The following is a 12500-nucleotide window of genomic DNA, read 5'->3' as shown; positions in this document are numbered from 1 at the left end:
GGGTGGACTGGCTCGGTTGCCGAAATCTCGGTTTTTCCAACCTGGATCTCGGTAAGCGGGCTGGAGATTTTTGCCATATGCCGTTTAGCAGGAGGAAAATGATGCAATGCATTTTCGTGATAGAACGGACATTACCGAGTTTTGACCACTCTTTTTTTCGATAATGAGGCTCGGAATAGTTTCATTTGATAGGTAACATAAAGTCAAAGGAAATTTGAGAAATTCTTGCAAGGCTTGTTTGTATGTCACGCCTGAATGGTCGCGTCACCACCTTCGCTGATCGCGGAAACCGGACTACGGAGCAATCCCGGTCAACCGGGATCGTGTGAAGAGCACCTTAAAAGAAGACTGTTATTGCCATTTCGAAGGTACACCTCCGAAAAAGTTCGTGAACTTTGCTGTTAGTACGTCTTTCATTTAGTCTTTAATCCGATCATTCTAGTGCTGAACGATTCTGGATCGATACAAAACTGTTGAAACGAGTCATTTCTTGAACATGTCGGGACGATTCCTATATTTGAGCATTGGCGTCTCAGAACAGTCCAGCGGCCAGGGACAAGATTGCATTTAAAAGGAAAGCGCCACAAGCATGTGTCCGAATCCCATCTTCAAATTTTGGAGATGTCCGATCGATAATCAGCTTAAATCATGGAAACAAGTACATTTTTTTCCCTTCAACAATCGTTTTGTTTTTCTTTCTTTTCTTGTAGATGACGTGGATCTCGTGAAACTGCGAGAAAGAGAACGCCCTCTTAGTTTCTGAGAAATAGGAAGACAGTGACGAAATCAACAAAAAGGTAAGGGAACGCCCCACTGACATAAATAGTTTCTAAGAAAGTAAGAAAAACGATGACAAAATCGGGCCAGCTATATATGATCGAATCTTGGTAGCCGACGATGTCAGCTCAGTTAAAATGTAGAGGTTTGCTGTCTACCCAGACATGCTGGCCTCCTTCACCTATACATTTTTTCCGGCTGGTCACGCAGTCTTTCCTCCCGAGCGTTGGGAGGAAAGATTACGTGTCGAGCCAAGGAGAGTTTGTTTTGAAATTCTGAAAACAATTTCCTAATTGTCCTCGAGTGCGTTGGCCCAAAGATAGTAGCAACGAAATTACAAATGTTGATAAGGAAACAAATAAGCTAACCAGATATCTGTTTTGGCGATGACTTAACCAACTACAGCTTATTAACGCCGGAACTAAGTCATAAAAGACGCTTCCGTTTTGTGACAAATTAAACTTCATATACACCAGAGAACATGTATTCTACGGAGTCTTTATTTATCAATTTATTTACTTTTTACGAAAAACAGTCCGTTTACTGAAAAAGGTAATCTCTACAATGTAGACTGAGAGCAGTCTCTCTTTGGCTCGAAAATCCACCGAGAGAACGTGATATCCGAGGGGCGAAGCCGCGAGCCGTAGGGAGGCTCGCGGCTTCGCCCCTCGGATATTACATTCTATCAGCGGATTTTCGAGCAAAAGAGAGACTGCTCGCAGTCTACTTGGTGGGCCGACGTTTGACGCAAACCCCAATGAAGTATAAATTTTCTGAAAGCTTAGTAATTGTAAATTACGAAGTGTTATTAAATTATATGAAAGAAAGGAAAGGAAAGGAACTTTATTTAAGTGTCTAATTTTCTAGCGCTGTTGATCACTAATCGGGGACACAATAAAAAATCAAATCAAAATTTTGGTTTTTGAAAAAAAAAAAACGTTTTTCGAATATAACCCCGATTTCCGAAAGTACCAAGGTTCACTAATTAACTTCGTGTCCGGTCAGATTTGCGTGAGGGAACGCAGTAAATGCCCCTAGATGGCTTCAGAACACCTTTCTTTAAATAAACTGTGTCGGGGAATTTCGATTTTCTGCCTCGTCCGATCGTTATGACTACTTTAGTGAGGGGAATGCGTATTTGATCGACTATCAAATTTGAATGCGTGTCAGAAACAAACCACACAAATAATCAAAATTCCCCGACACAGTTTCTGAAGCCGTGTTCACATTAGGCCTCGATTATGATCGAATTATAATCGAATTAAATATGAATGGGTTCACATCAACTAATTACAGCGCTTGATTAAGATTGGATTATAATAATTTCAAACAACCTCAAGGGGGCGTGCAGCGTTCCAGGCAAATTGTGACTGGCCCACGGGCCGATACGGGCTTGCAAAAACAAAGCAAAAGGTAATTAAAAAACCATATAATAAACTACTTACTAACGCGAGCTAGCTCGAGCCGTACTGGGGAAGTATTGGCCCTGGGTCGTTTTGGCACGGACCTCGCTGCGCACGGTCTGGACTGCCACGCCCTCGGGCCAATATTCCGTCCCTGGCAGTACAGAGCCCTCGCGCTCGGTTAGTAAGAAAGTTATTAAGGGGTCACACAGTTTGAAAACAGGACAGTTTCGGTTAACGTGAGTTGCTTTTTAGGCAAGAAGTCACCACCGCACCCGTCATTCATATGCCCAAGATACCGGGTTTTTGTAAGTTTTCTTGTTTTCTGTCAAGAGTGTGATTAAAGTTTGACAATGAAATGAGCGAAGTCAAAACAAAGATCCACAATCGCCCAACTCTTTTTTATTGCAAAGTCCAAAATTTTTACTCTCCAAGACGCCGTACGACGGTATTTATATCACCAGGTAATTCCATCATTTTGGAAATAGCAGCTACATTTATTATTCATCTGCGTCACAAGTTTTCACTGATTTTGGGCTCATTTTGTTGAAACTCAAGCACGCTTCCAACATGTCTGATGAACCCTTCCTGCTTACAGAGCAATACTAAAAAACTTCTCCCATATCACATTTGAACCTTGAGCTCGAAAATTCAATACACAACATGATATTATAATTCACAAAGGCAGAAAATACCACAGAATCCTTTTCCAGCGAAAATTTTATTGAAAACAAACAACATATTTGCTTCTTCTAGAGGCGAAAACCTCTTCCTATTTGATTGCGTGCGTGAAGACGAGAAACTCAATTGTGTCAAATTACCATGTACTTCCATTCAGGTAAATACTGCTCACTTTGATTTCGTCTCGACGGGCGATAGATTGTTGTCGAAGTCCCCGTACTCGGCGCTTTTGAGATTCATGCCTAGTTTTAATTCCAACTTGACTTTCCATTATTGAGACTCCATAAGGGTATATTTTGTTTAAGGATCCACTCAAACGCCATTCGCGTTGCATGACTTTCGACGCCATTGCAGGCTAAGTTACTGATTCTAAACTGTGTCCACAAGAGAAATCCTCGCGTTCCACTACCCTCGTCCCTCCTAAGAAAACACGCGCAGAATGCTCTATACACAAAGACACTACTTACCAGGGGAGTGACTGGCAAGACTTTTAACCGACACGAAAAAACAAAAAAAGAAAGAAACAAACAAACTAAACGTAGACCTCAACTGGGTTTGCCCCATAGGTCAACCCACGTAAAAAGAAAACAAACCAAAACTAAACGTATACCTCGACTGGGTTTGGCCATAGCAACCCAGTAATAAACGGAGCCCATTGTTCGATATCAAAGAGAAACGTAGGCACACAAAGTTCTGTGTGATAAAATGCATGCATGTTTGATATTAAACCAATGCGGGGAAGCCGTGAAGGTTAAAGGGGGTTAGAAGTTGCATGACATCTGAAAATCGTGTTCTCGGCCGATGAATTAGGGGTTAGAAAATTAACAGTCAAAAATCTGAAGTCGTCATTTTTCATGCCTAGTTTACTTTCATGTCTATCATTTTAAGTCTCTCCGGTATTCTGTTTTTTCGGAATTCAAACAGATATATGTAATTAAATCCGCGTAAGTCATGCCACATCTCATTTCTCACCATCATCGCACCCGCTGCCATGGTTCGCTTTAAGAAAGGAATGTAACACTTTGATTGAGGTGGAGCTCTGTTTTTAAAATAGCGATACATATGTTAATACGACACATGCCCCAAAAACACTCTTTGTCTTGTTTATCGTAGTGATAGTTGAAGCTTATTTTCTATAAGTGCCGATCCAAACATAAGTTATGGGAACCTCCCCCAGGTTATGGGGCACATCACTCAAGAAAAGTTTCCTTAGAACAGGTACGTTGTTGTGCGGTTAGTGATGGCCCGATAATGTTATAATCCGTTTAAGCCAGCCCCTACAAAGCAATAGACACGTGATTGGCACGAGGAGGCGTTTTGACATTCGCCTGTCGCATATAAAAGAACGATTTTTGTGACACAACCCCTGAGTTGAGTTTATTGACACGACCAACTACTGTTGCAGGCGCGTCCCCAAAAAAAAACGCCAGTTCATCTTGTACTCAAGCCTTGACTGTCTGCAGTGCTCGAAGTATCAAGGTAAGTAATCCGTCTATAAATTCAGTGGTAACTAGCTCTGGCATTGCAAGGAGGTGTTGCTATTTTTTGTTGTGTTCATAAAGTGCCTTCGCACTTAATCGGGTCGGTTTAGAACTATTTTAATTCTGCAGTACCTTTCAAAGAGTGATTACGTGCAATGACTGCAATTTTTGGTTGTCTGCTCAGACTATCGCTATCTGCACACCTCAGACGATAATTCAGGTTATGCATGCTCCAAGAAATGCTCAAAACGCCTCCAGATGAATTCTTTTCTGCAATGTTTTTCCAGCGACTCGAGCTCAATTTAAAAAGTATTTGTCAATGTTGTCACATGAGTCAATTGTAATTTCTAAAGCAAGGTGATTCGGAATTTGATCATGGAGGGTCAATCCCCTTCCTGAAATCTTTTGCTCTTGCCTCTTGTATTGCGCATGATTCGAGCACGTTGGCCTTGGGTTTGTATGAATTCCGGTCCGAGTTTTGTCAATCCGATCCTGTTCCGGTCCGGTTCGGTTCGGTTCGTTCCGGTCCGGTCCGGATGGCTCGAAAATCAGCCCAGATATTTGTCGACCGCGCCAGCCAAGTGACTAGCCAGCCAGGCCTTAAATATTTTTGAAGAAGCTGGGTAACAAGATGGGGTACACCATAATTTATTATTGCAGCCGAGGGAGCCCACACTTCTATGGTACTGGCATTGGTGGTAAATCCAGTACAAGGAATTCCAGTAAATCCAGTACAAATAGAATCGTCAACAACCCTCGCCCTCCTTGAGATGCCTTCACGAGTGGACACAAGGGACTGATGGGAACGGTGGGCAACGTATAATGAACGCTGTTGTTTTGCTATAAAAAAGCGTTTGATTTAATAGAACCATAGCATTTTAGTGAGAAAACTTATGCGCGCTTTCCATTCCACCTATACATTATTTAATTGGATTATAGATTTCCTTTCGTGCTCGCAGAGAACTTCACTGAAGGATGTGTAATCAGAGTGGAGCACAGTTCCTTCCGGCGTAACCTCAAGGGACCAAACTGGGTCCATGGTTTTTTTATTAATCAGGATTAACGACCTAGTAAATTAATAACGCCTCAATTTGGAAATACGTTGACGACAACTACGGCATCTGAGGTAATTAGGAAAGGACAAACTGAGCAATGCACAAACTTTTAATAGCTGACGAAGTAGCTGAATGGTCCAACAGGAACAGAGTCAAATTAAATATTGAAAAATGTAAAGGCCTTCGTATTTCGTTTGGCCTCATCAGTTTGTGAGTTCCCATCCTGTTGCTATCGGAGGAGAGCGTATAAGGTTGTTAGCGATGCTTAACTCTTAGGGTTAACCATTTCAAGCGATCTAACTTGGAACTCGCATATCACAGAGGTAATTACGAAGGCAGCCAAAAGGCTCATATTCTCATATCCGCTCAAAAGAGCCCGAGTTTCCCAGAACGATCTCTGTCCTTGTTCTACGGTCACATGTGTGCGTTCCGTTATTGATTATGCCGCACCCTGTCTTCCATTACTCTCCTGCCGGCCCTATCTCATGCAAGAATTAGAGCGCATTCAGAAGAGGGCGATGCGGATCAATCTGCCCTGACATTGAGTATCAGTATGCACTAGTGCTAGTTAATCTTCCAACCGTAGCAAAACAGGTCACAATTATATTTGTAGGCTCCCTTTTGAGAGTATATTGTAATGACAGCGGCTTCGAAACTTAAGAAGCTTTTGCCGCCCCTACACGCGTGTAAATATAAGTTAAGGCACACGCGCACTGTTAACGAACCGAGGTGTAAGACTATCAGAAGCAAAAACAGTTTTTATTATGGCCTCATGCTCTCTGGCGAATAGGTTTTAGATCCCTATCATCATCATTTTTAGTATTACTAGTTTTTTTTATTTTGTTTATTAGTTTTACAGGACATTACAGTTTTTTGTAAATTTTTATTATATAACGTAGAATACTCAATTCAGACTCCATGGGCTGCAATGTATTTTAATAAAGTATCTATCTATCTATCTATCTTCTCTATCTATCTATTCCATAGTCTTATTGGCCATGAATATTGTTTTTAAGTGACCGGCAGTTGAAAAGACTCGCGGAGCACAAGTACAGTGCGGAATGCGTTTCCATTTTTGGATCCCTACTTTCAAGTTTTATTGGCGATGGCCTGTTGAAACAGTTGCCGCTTTGGTTGGCTCCAAATACTAAAAAACAGTCTCTGCGCTGGTTACTATGAATGTGGCCACGTCGCTTATTTTAATGTTTTAACTGCCCTCCCTCCAGAGCCATAGAAGAGGTGAAGAAATTACATGGCTTAAATAAGTGAGAAATAGCTAAGGTTTCGGTTTCGATTTCTGAATTTTTGCGGGGCCTTTGCTAATGAATTCACAGGGTGAATAGTAAGATGTATCCTTAATATTAATTGCCACTAAATAAGCCCTCTGGCGTTAATTTGAAAATGAAAAGGTCTGTGTCATTTATCCCGTATCATAATAATTCAATTCTAAACCAAATACAGTTTTCATCGTACATTCATAAATATTTATTAGAAACTTCAATGCAAAATAAAATAGATTAGTTGCTGCTCTTATATTTAACCTTTGATAATGGACAGTTTTATTTTAAATTAGAAATAATAATAATATATAATACTAATAATAATATTAAATAATAATAAGATTAATACTAATAATATTAATATTAATATTAATAGTAATAATATGATAATTTAAACACCCGTAATTTTAGTCACTACTTTTTCATAGTTTTATTAATATCATTCATTCAACAGAAAAAGGCTATTAAGGAAGGTAAGGATATCTGTAAATTCGCATGTAAATCTCCATGTGGCTTCCTAATTTCATGGCAATTTGAGATGCTTTTGATTAGAAGGGTTTTTATCAAATCTTAAAAATTGGGTTATGTTGTTGTGTGCTGATTCTGTTTCTTTATATTTCATCAAAATAGTCCTCAGTAAAAATGGCTTTTAAAGACCACTTTCACTGTGGAAATCCTTCTCCGTTGTAGTGGGCGTTACAAGGCGGTTCCAAGTCCGCTCAAATCCTATATACATTTACTGTAATTTTACTGTAATTGCGTCACTAACCATTGAAAGGTCTATTGGCAGAGGGCGATTGATTTTGCATGTTAGCAAATTGAAATTTGCCGTGAAAGGATATGCCACCATACTATTCAACCATCAACAGTTTAAAATTGGAAAAATAATCTTTCTGTGTAAGGAAAATATTTTGCCTTGAGTAAAATTGATTTTTGCCTGTAAACAAATTTATTTTGCCGTGATGAATGTGGTATGGCCTTGAGTAAAACAATTTTTTGCTGTGGGCAAATTGATTTTGCCGTGATTTGACCAGCATTAGTTGGGAATTTGTTTGTGCTGCCGAGGGAGATCTCACACTTCCATGGTACTCGGTGTTTCATAGTAAATTCAGTGCAAGGGAATCATTGCAGGACAGTTAAGTTGGGCATTGATTATGTTTTAAATGAGTGGCGGTTGAAAATATTCACGGGGCACAATTATTACAGTGCAGAATGTTTTTCCATTTTTGATCCCCACTTTCAAGTTTATATTGGCGATAGACTGCTAAACAGGTCGGTTTTCTCTTCTATTTTCTGGACGCGCGAAGCGCCGTAAGCGTGATCCTCGCGTGTGAAGCGTGTCAGGCGAGAAACCGACTGTGCTGTCTTTGATACAACGAATTTGTTCTACGCAGGGGTTCGAATAATGTCACTAAGTGTCATGAATTGTTTGACAGCATCAGACCACATCTTAATTTGATACAGTGTATGCCTTTTTTTCGCGGAAAGTTAGTTTTGTTGTCATGTTCAGACGTTTTCTCTTCGCTATTCAGAAGGCGCGCAGTTGGTTTCGTACGTTCGATTCAGTGGAGTTTTTGGAAAGGACCAGGCGTTTGGGGGTTTTTTTTCTGTAGAAAATGTAGGATTTGTCCCTTTTTTAAAGAGAAATCTGTTCAATGAGTTCCAAACAACACCGCAAAAAACCCGCCTCGCGTAGAGGAGAGAAAACCAAAAGAAGCGACAGCGCATGACAATTGCAGATTGTGCAGTTGTTTGTTTTAAAACGCAGTTTTGGAAATTCAGTTGTGCGTGGATGGCTAACAACCGGCAACTTGTTTACCGCGCCACAGAGCGATGGAAAGACTTTGCCCATGTTGGCTGAGATAGTAATTCGGGTCGAGCTGTCTCTTAACCTTGAGAAAAGAACTCGCCAGTGACTCGCTTTCTTCAAAAGTGTGCTCGGGCGCCGTGTGGGGACGAAGGTGATGAATTGTTGCCGCCATGCTTTCACAACTTTAAAGATAAATTAAATAAGCCAAATCCAGTTTGAACGAACCAATGACTGCTGACGGACGACGCTACAAATGGAGAGCAGGAGGTTTTGCGATTGAAGCGATATGAGCAAATCCCTGCTTTGTTCACAGAACAAAAAGTCTTCGCGTGTACCAACACACGCAAGCGTGAACTTAACCCTTTTAATGCCCAATAGTGACTTGTAGATTTTTACTCTGTCTAACGCGAGACGATTTTACTCGTCAAAGTGAGCACCCCTTGGGCACTAAAGGGTTAAACAACTATTCCCTATAACCCTGTAATGCCCAATAGTTACTTATAGATTTTTACTCTGTCTAACGCCCGACGATTTTACTCGTCAAAGGGAGCCACCTTGGGAACTCAAGGGTTAAGTAATTGTCGGTTTCGTTTCCTAAATCTTTCGGATAATAATGAAAGAACAGATCAAGTAGAGAACGTGACAGACCCGGAAATTCCGAAGTAATCATCTAGGCCATGAATTTAAATTTATAATATTTTGATAACGTGGGATTTTGTGACAGTGATTGAGAACACTAGACTGTATCAAGCTAGATTGTGGTTAATAAACCTAAAATATTAAAACTTGTGACTTGTGGAGAACACTAGCTTATTGAGAGTGCGAGCATTCTTCATAGCCATTGCTCCACGTCGTCGATTTCCTCCCGCGAGGGTTAGGTCTCTTAACTGTGAAACTGATATCCGGGCGTCCTTATATTCTTTTTGATGAGGTGTGATTGACATTTGTGATGACACGGCTGCGTCAGAATTAAACCAATCGTGAATTTCGCCGTTGCTGGACAGAACGGGTAATTTGGAATGAATTTAATATATGCGAACAGGTGCGTATTTTTTGTGGGTTTCGCGTCTCTCTGTCGCATAATCTCCCTCGCCGTTTCTATCTACACTCGCTCCAGTACGGCTTCCGTTTGAATCTTAGTTTAGCGGCGGTGTCGCTTGCTAGTTGCGGGTCAAAAATAGCGACTGTTTGGGCAGTCTAAAATTGGCGATGTCTGGTTGAACATGTTACTAGCTTTGGTTGTCTCCAAATATCTATTACTGTATACAGTCTCTGGACTGGCCTTATGAATGTGGGTAATTGGTGAAGAAGAGCTCCCCAAAAACCCTGTCAGTCGCGACTGTCAGGCTCGTCTGTTCATCGGCCGACTGTTGGCCTTAACAAAGACAGTTTTAACAGTCGGCCTGACAGTTGGTGATGTTTCGAGTAACGATGTCGGTACAATGCTTAGCCCTAACCTTGTATTGCGGCTGATACAACTGATAAGAATTAGTGCTTTTGCCTTTTTAGTTGATTAATCACTGCTCTAAGACTAGCGTCATGAAGCCAAAATTGGAAATGTAAACTCAACCCAATCCCTCTCGAATTATTCGCGTGGATTAAGCCGTAAGGCTTTTTGAAGCGTATTTCATTATAAGTCATGTTTGTATTTTGTTTTTGTGTTGTACGATGCATTTTTTATTGTTGGTGCATTGAGCTTTTGTAAACCTTGGTTGAGTCATCCTAAAGAGCGCCGTTTTTTGGTGTTAAGGGTGAAGGCAGCAGTTATTTGTAGAACGCTTTTATCCCTATGCGAATTTCAGAGGCTAACTAGGGCTTCCGGGGCCTCACGCCGGCCGGTTAGCCATTACTGGAAGGTGAGCGCGCGCGAAGTCTTCGTTCTGCAGTGGGTGGCTTCCGATGACTCTTTTACTTGGTGCTGAAGTTGTGGTAGCAGCTTGTGCGGAGATCTTCAGAGCTGCTGGTTGGTCACGGCATGTATAAAAAGGGACTGTTTCTGCTTCGGCCCCGACTTTTTTTTTTCCTAGGTGGAGGCTGCTCCGAACATGAATCACTCACGATTATTCTCTCGTGGCAGTCCAGCCACGATTTATTTTTGGCTAATGAAAACATAGAGTGGTCCGCCGGCCGCAGCATAGGTACAGCTTTAGGATTGCTCTGAGTACACTGCTGACGGCAATATTGTTAAGGCAATTGATAATCAGTCCTTCTAAACTTAGAGGTGCACCTAACCCTCAAACTATTTTTTTTCACTAAAATGAATCTTCTGCACCCAAGATCTTTGCACAGGGCAGTTTGAAACGCATTGCGGCCATTTCCGAGTCAGAAGGGGAGAGGGTCTATTTCGCTGATTTGAGCGGTGCTGCAAACTGATTAGCATTGCATTACGTCTTTGTAAAGATGCAGGCAAAGTAGATTGTGACGTCAAATGGCAGGAATAGACCCCCTCCCCTTCTGAGCTCAGTCGTGAAGAAAAGATGGCTTGGTTTTATCGCAACTCTTCCGAAGCCTATAAAATGACAAGATGGCCGTCCATGTCGTTTCGAACAGGTGGGGCAAAGATTCATTTTAGTGAAAAAAAAAAAAAAAAAAAAAGAATATCTGGGGTTAGGTGCACTTTAAGGGTAGGCTGTCGGTAGCCGCTTTTAGTAGCGCTGTTGGTAACCTGTCAGTAGTCTGTTCCGAGCAGTCGGGCGAGCAGGTTTTTTGGTGAGCTCTTCTTCACATTATCGCTGAATGTGGGCAGCAGATCGCTTATTTTAATTGTATTTTACTGGCCTCAAGCCAAAAAAAAGGTGCGAATTAGCATGAGGGCTTAAACAAGTGACGCAATAGGGCTGAAGCTGTGGTTGGAGACAAGATCATGAATTTTTGTGGGCTTTGGGTATAATCACAGGGGGGCCGGTTGGTAAGGTCTTTGGGGAGGGCTTACTGCTGGTAATTAATCACTGCATGCAATTTCAAACATCAAAAACAAAAGCTGCAGAATTCTGTAAAGACGTGTCTACGCCTCGTGTTCAGCAGATTGTTTTTGTGTTTATATCACACCTCCACCAGTTTTCAACTAAGGAGCAAAGAGGCTTTTCATCTTCATACATAATGCATGCCTCTTTGAATCAACGAATAATATTAATCCATGTCACTCTTAAAATGTCTTTTAATATGCGCACATTTTCATCGCTATGGCTTCATTTCCGTCTGGTACTATTTTTCACTATTGAGCTTTTTCTGTATGAAATGCGAATTGGGGCTACCATCGCTTTGTATTCTGACTAACTGAGGATGGGCAGAAGTTTTAATTCTGTCGAACAACATGAATTTAATAAACTCGTAAGGGTCTCGGTCGTTTTCTTAAAACTATTTTAAATTGATTGTTAAATTTTTGAACACTGTTCTATACAATGGAAAATTGTCAGTGTCAAAATTCGGGAGGCCTGCAGTATGGGATTTGAACCCAACATAATGACCCTCTGTGATCTACACTGGGAGTACAGATGCTCTAACGGCACTGCACTACTGGAGACTCTGTGGTGACTACGGACTGCATCACACAGTCAAATAGTCTTATACCCACAGTTCACCCTTGCTCACCACAGAGTCTCCAGTAGCTCAGTGGTTAGAGCATCCTTACTAGATCACGGAGGGTCATTGGCTCAAATCCCATCTGGGGCTCGGAATTTTTTGCGAGTTCCCAGTTGATTCATAACATCTTTCATGTATTTCTCTCATTACTCACTTGGATGGTTGCATGGCTAATTATAATAGTGCAATAAAATGAAATGAAATAAAAATTATATATAAATACATATATGTACAAAAACTGCTATGACTATTACTCATTTAAAACTCTAGTGAATAAATGGGTCTTAAGTTTTCTTCCTAAATGACTCAATAGACTGATGACTGGTTGGTTTTTCCAGCTCATAAAAAAATTTAAATAGACAATATAACAATATTGGTATTTTAGCTTATATTTTTATATAGGCAATATAAGACAGCTTTGTTTTAAAAAA

The sequence above is a fragment of the Montipora capricornis genome, chromosome 8, assembly GCF_036669925.1.
Source record: "Montipora capricornis isolate CH-2021 chromosome 8, ASM3666992v2, whole genome shotgun sequence".
In the NCBI taxonomy this organism is placed as follows: domain Eukaryota; kingdom Metazoa; phylum Cnidaria; class Anthozoa; order Scleractinia; family Acroporidae; genus Montipora; species Montipora capricornis.
The sequence above is the reverse complement of the archived record's forward strand: the minus strand, read 5'-3'. Positions refer to the sequence as shown.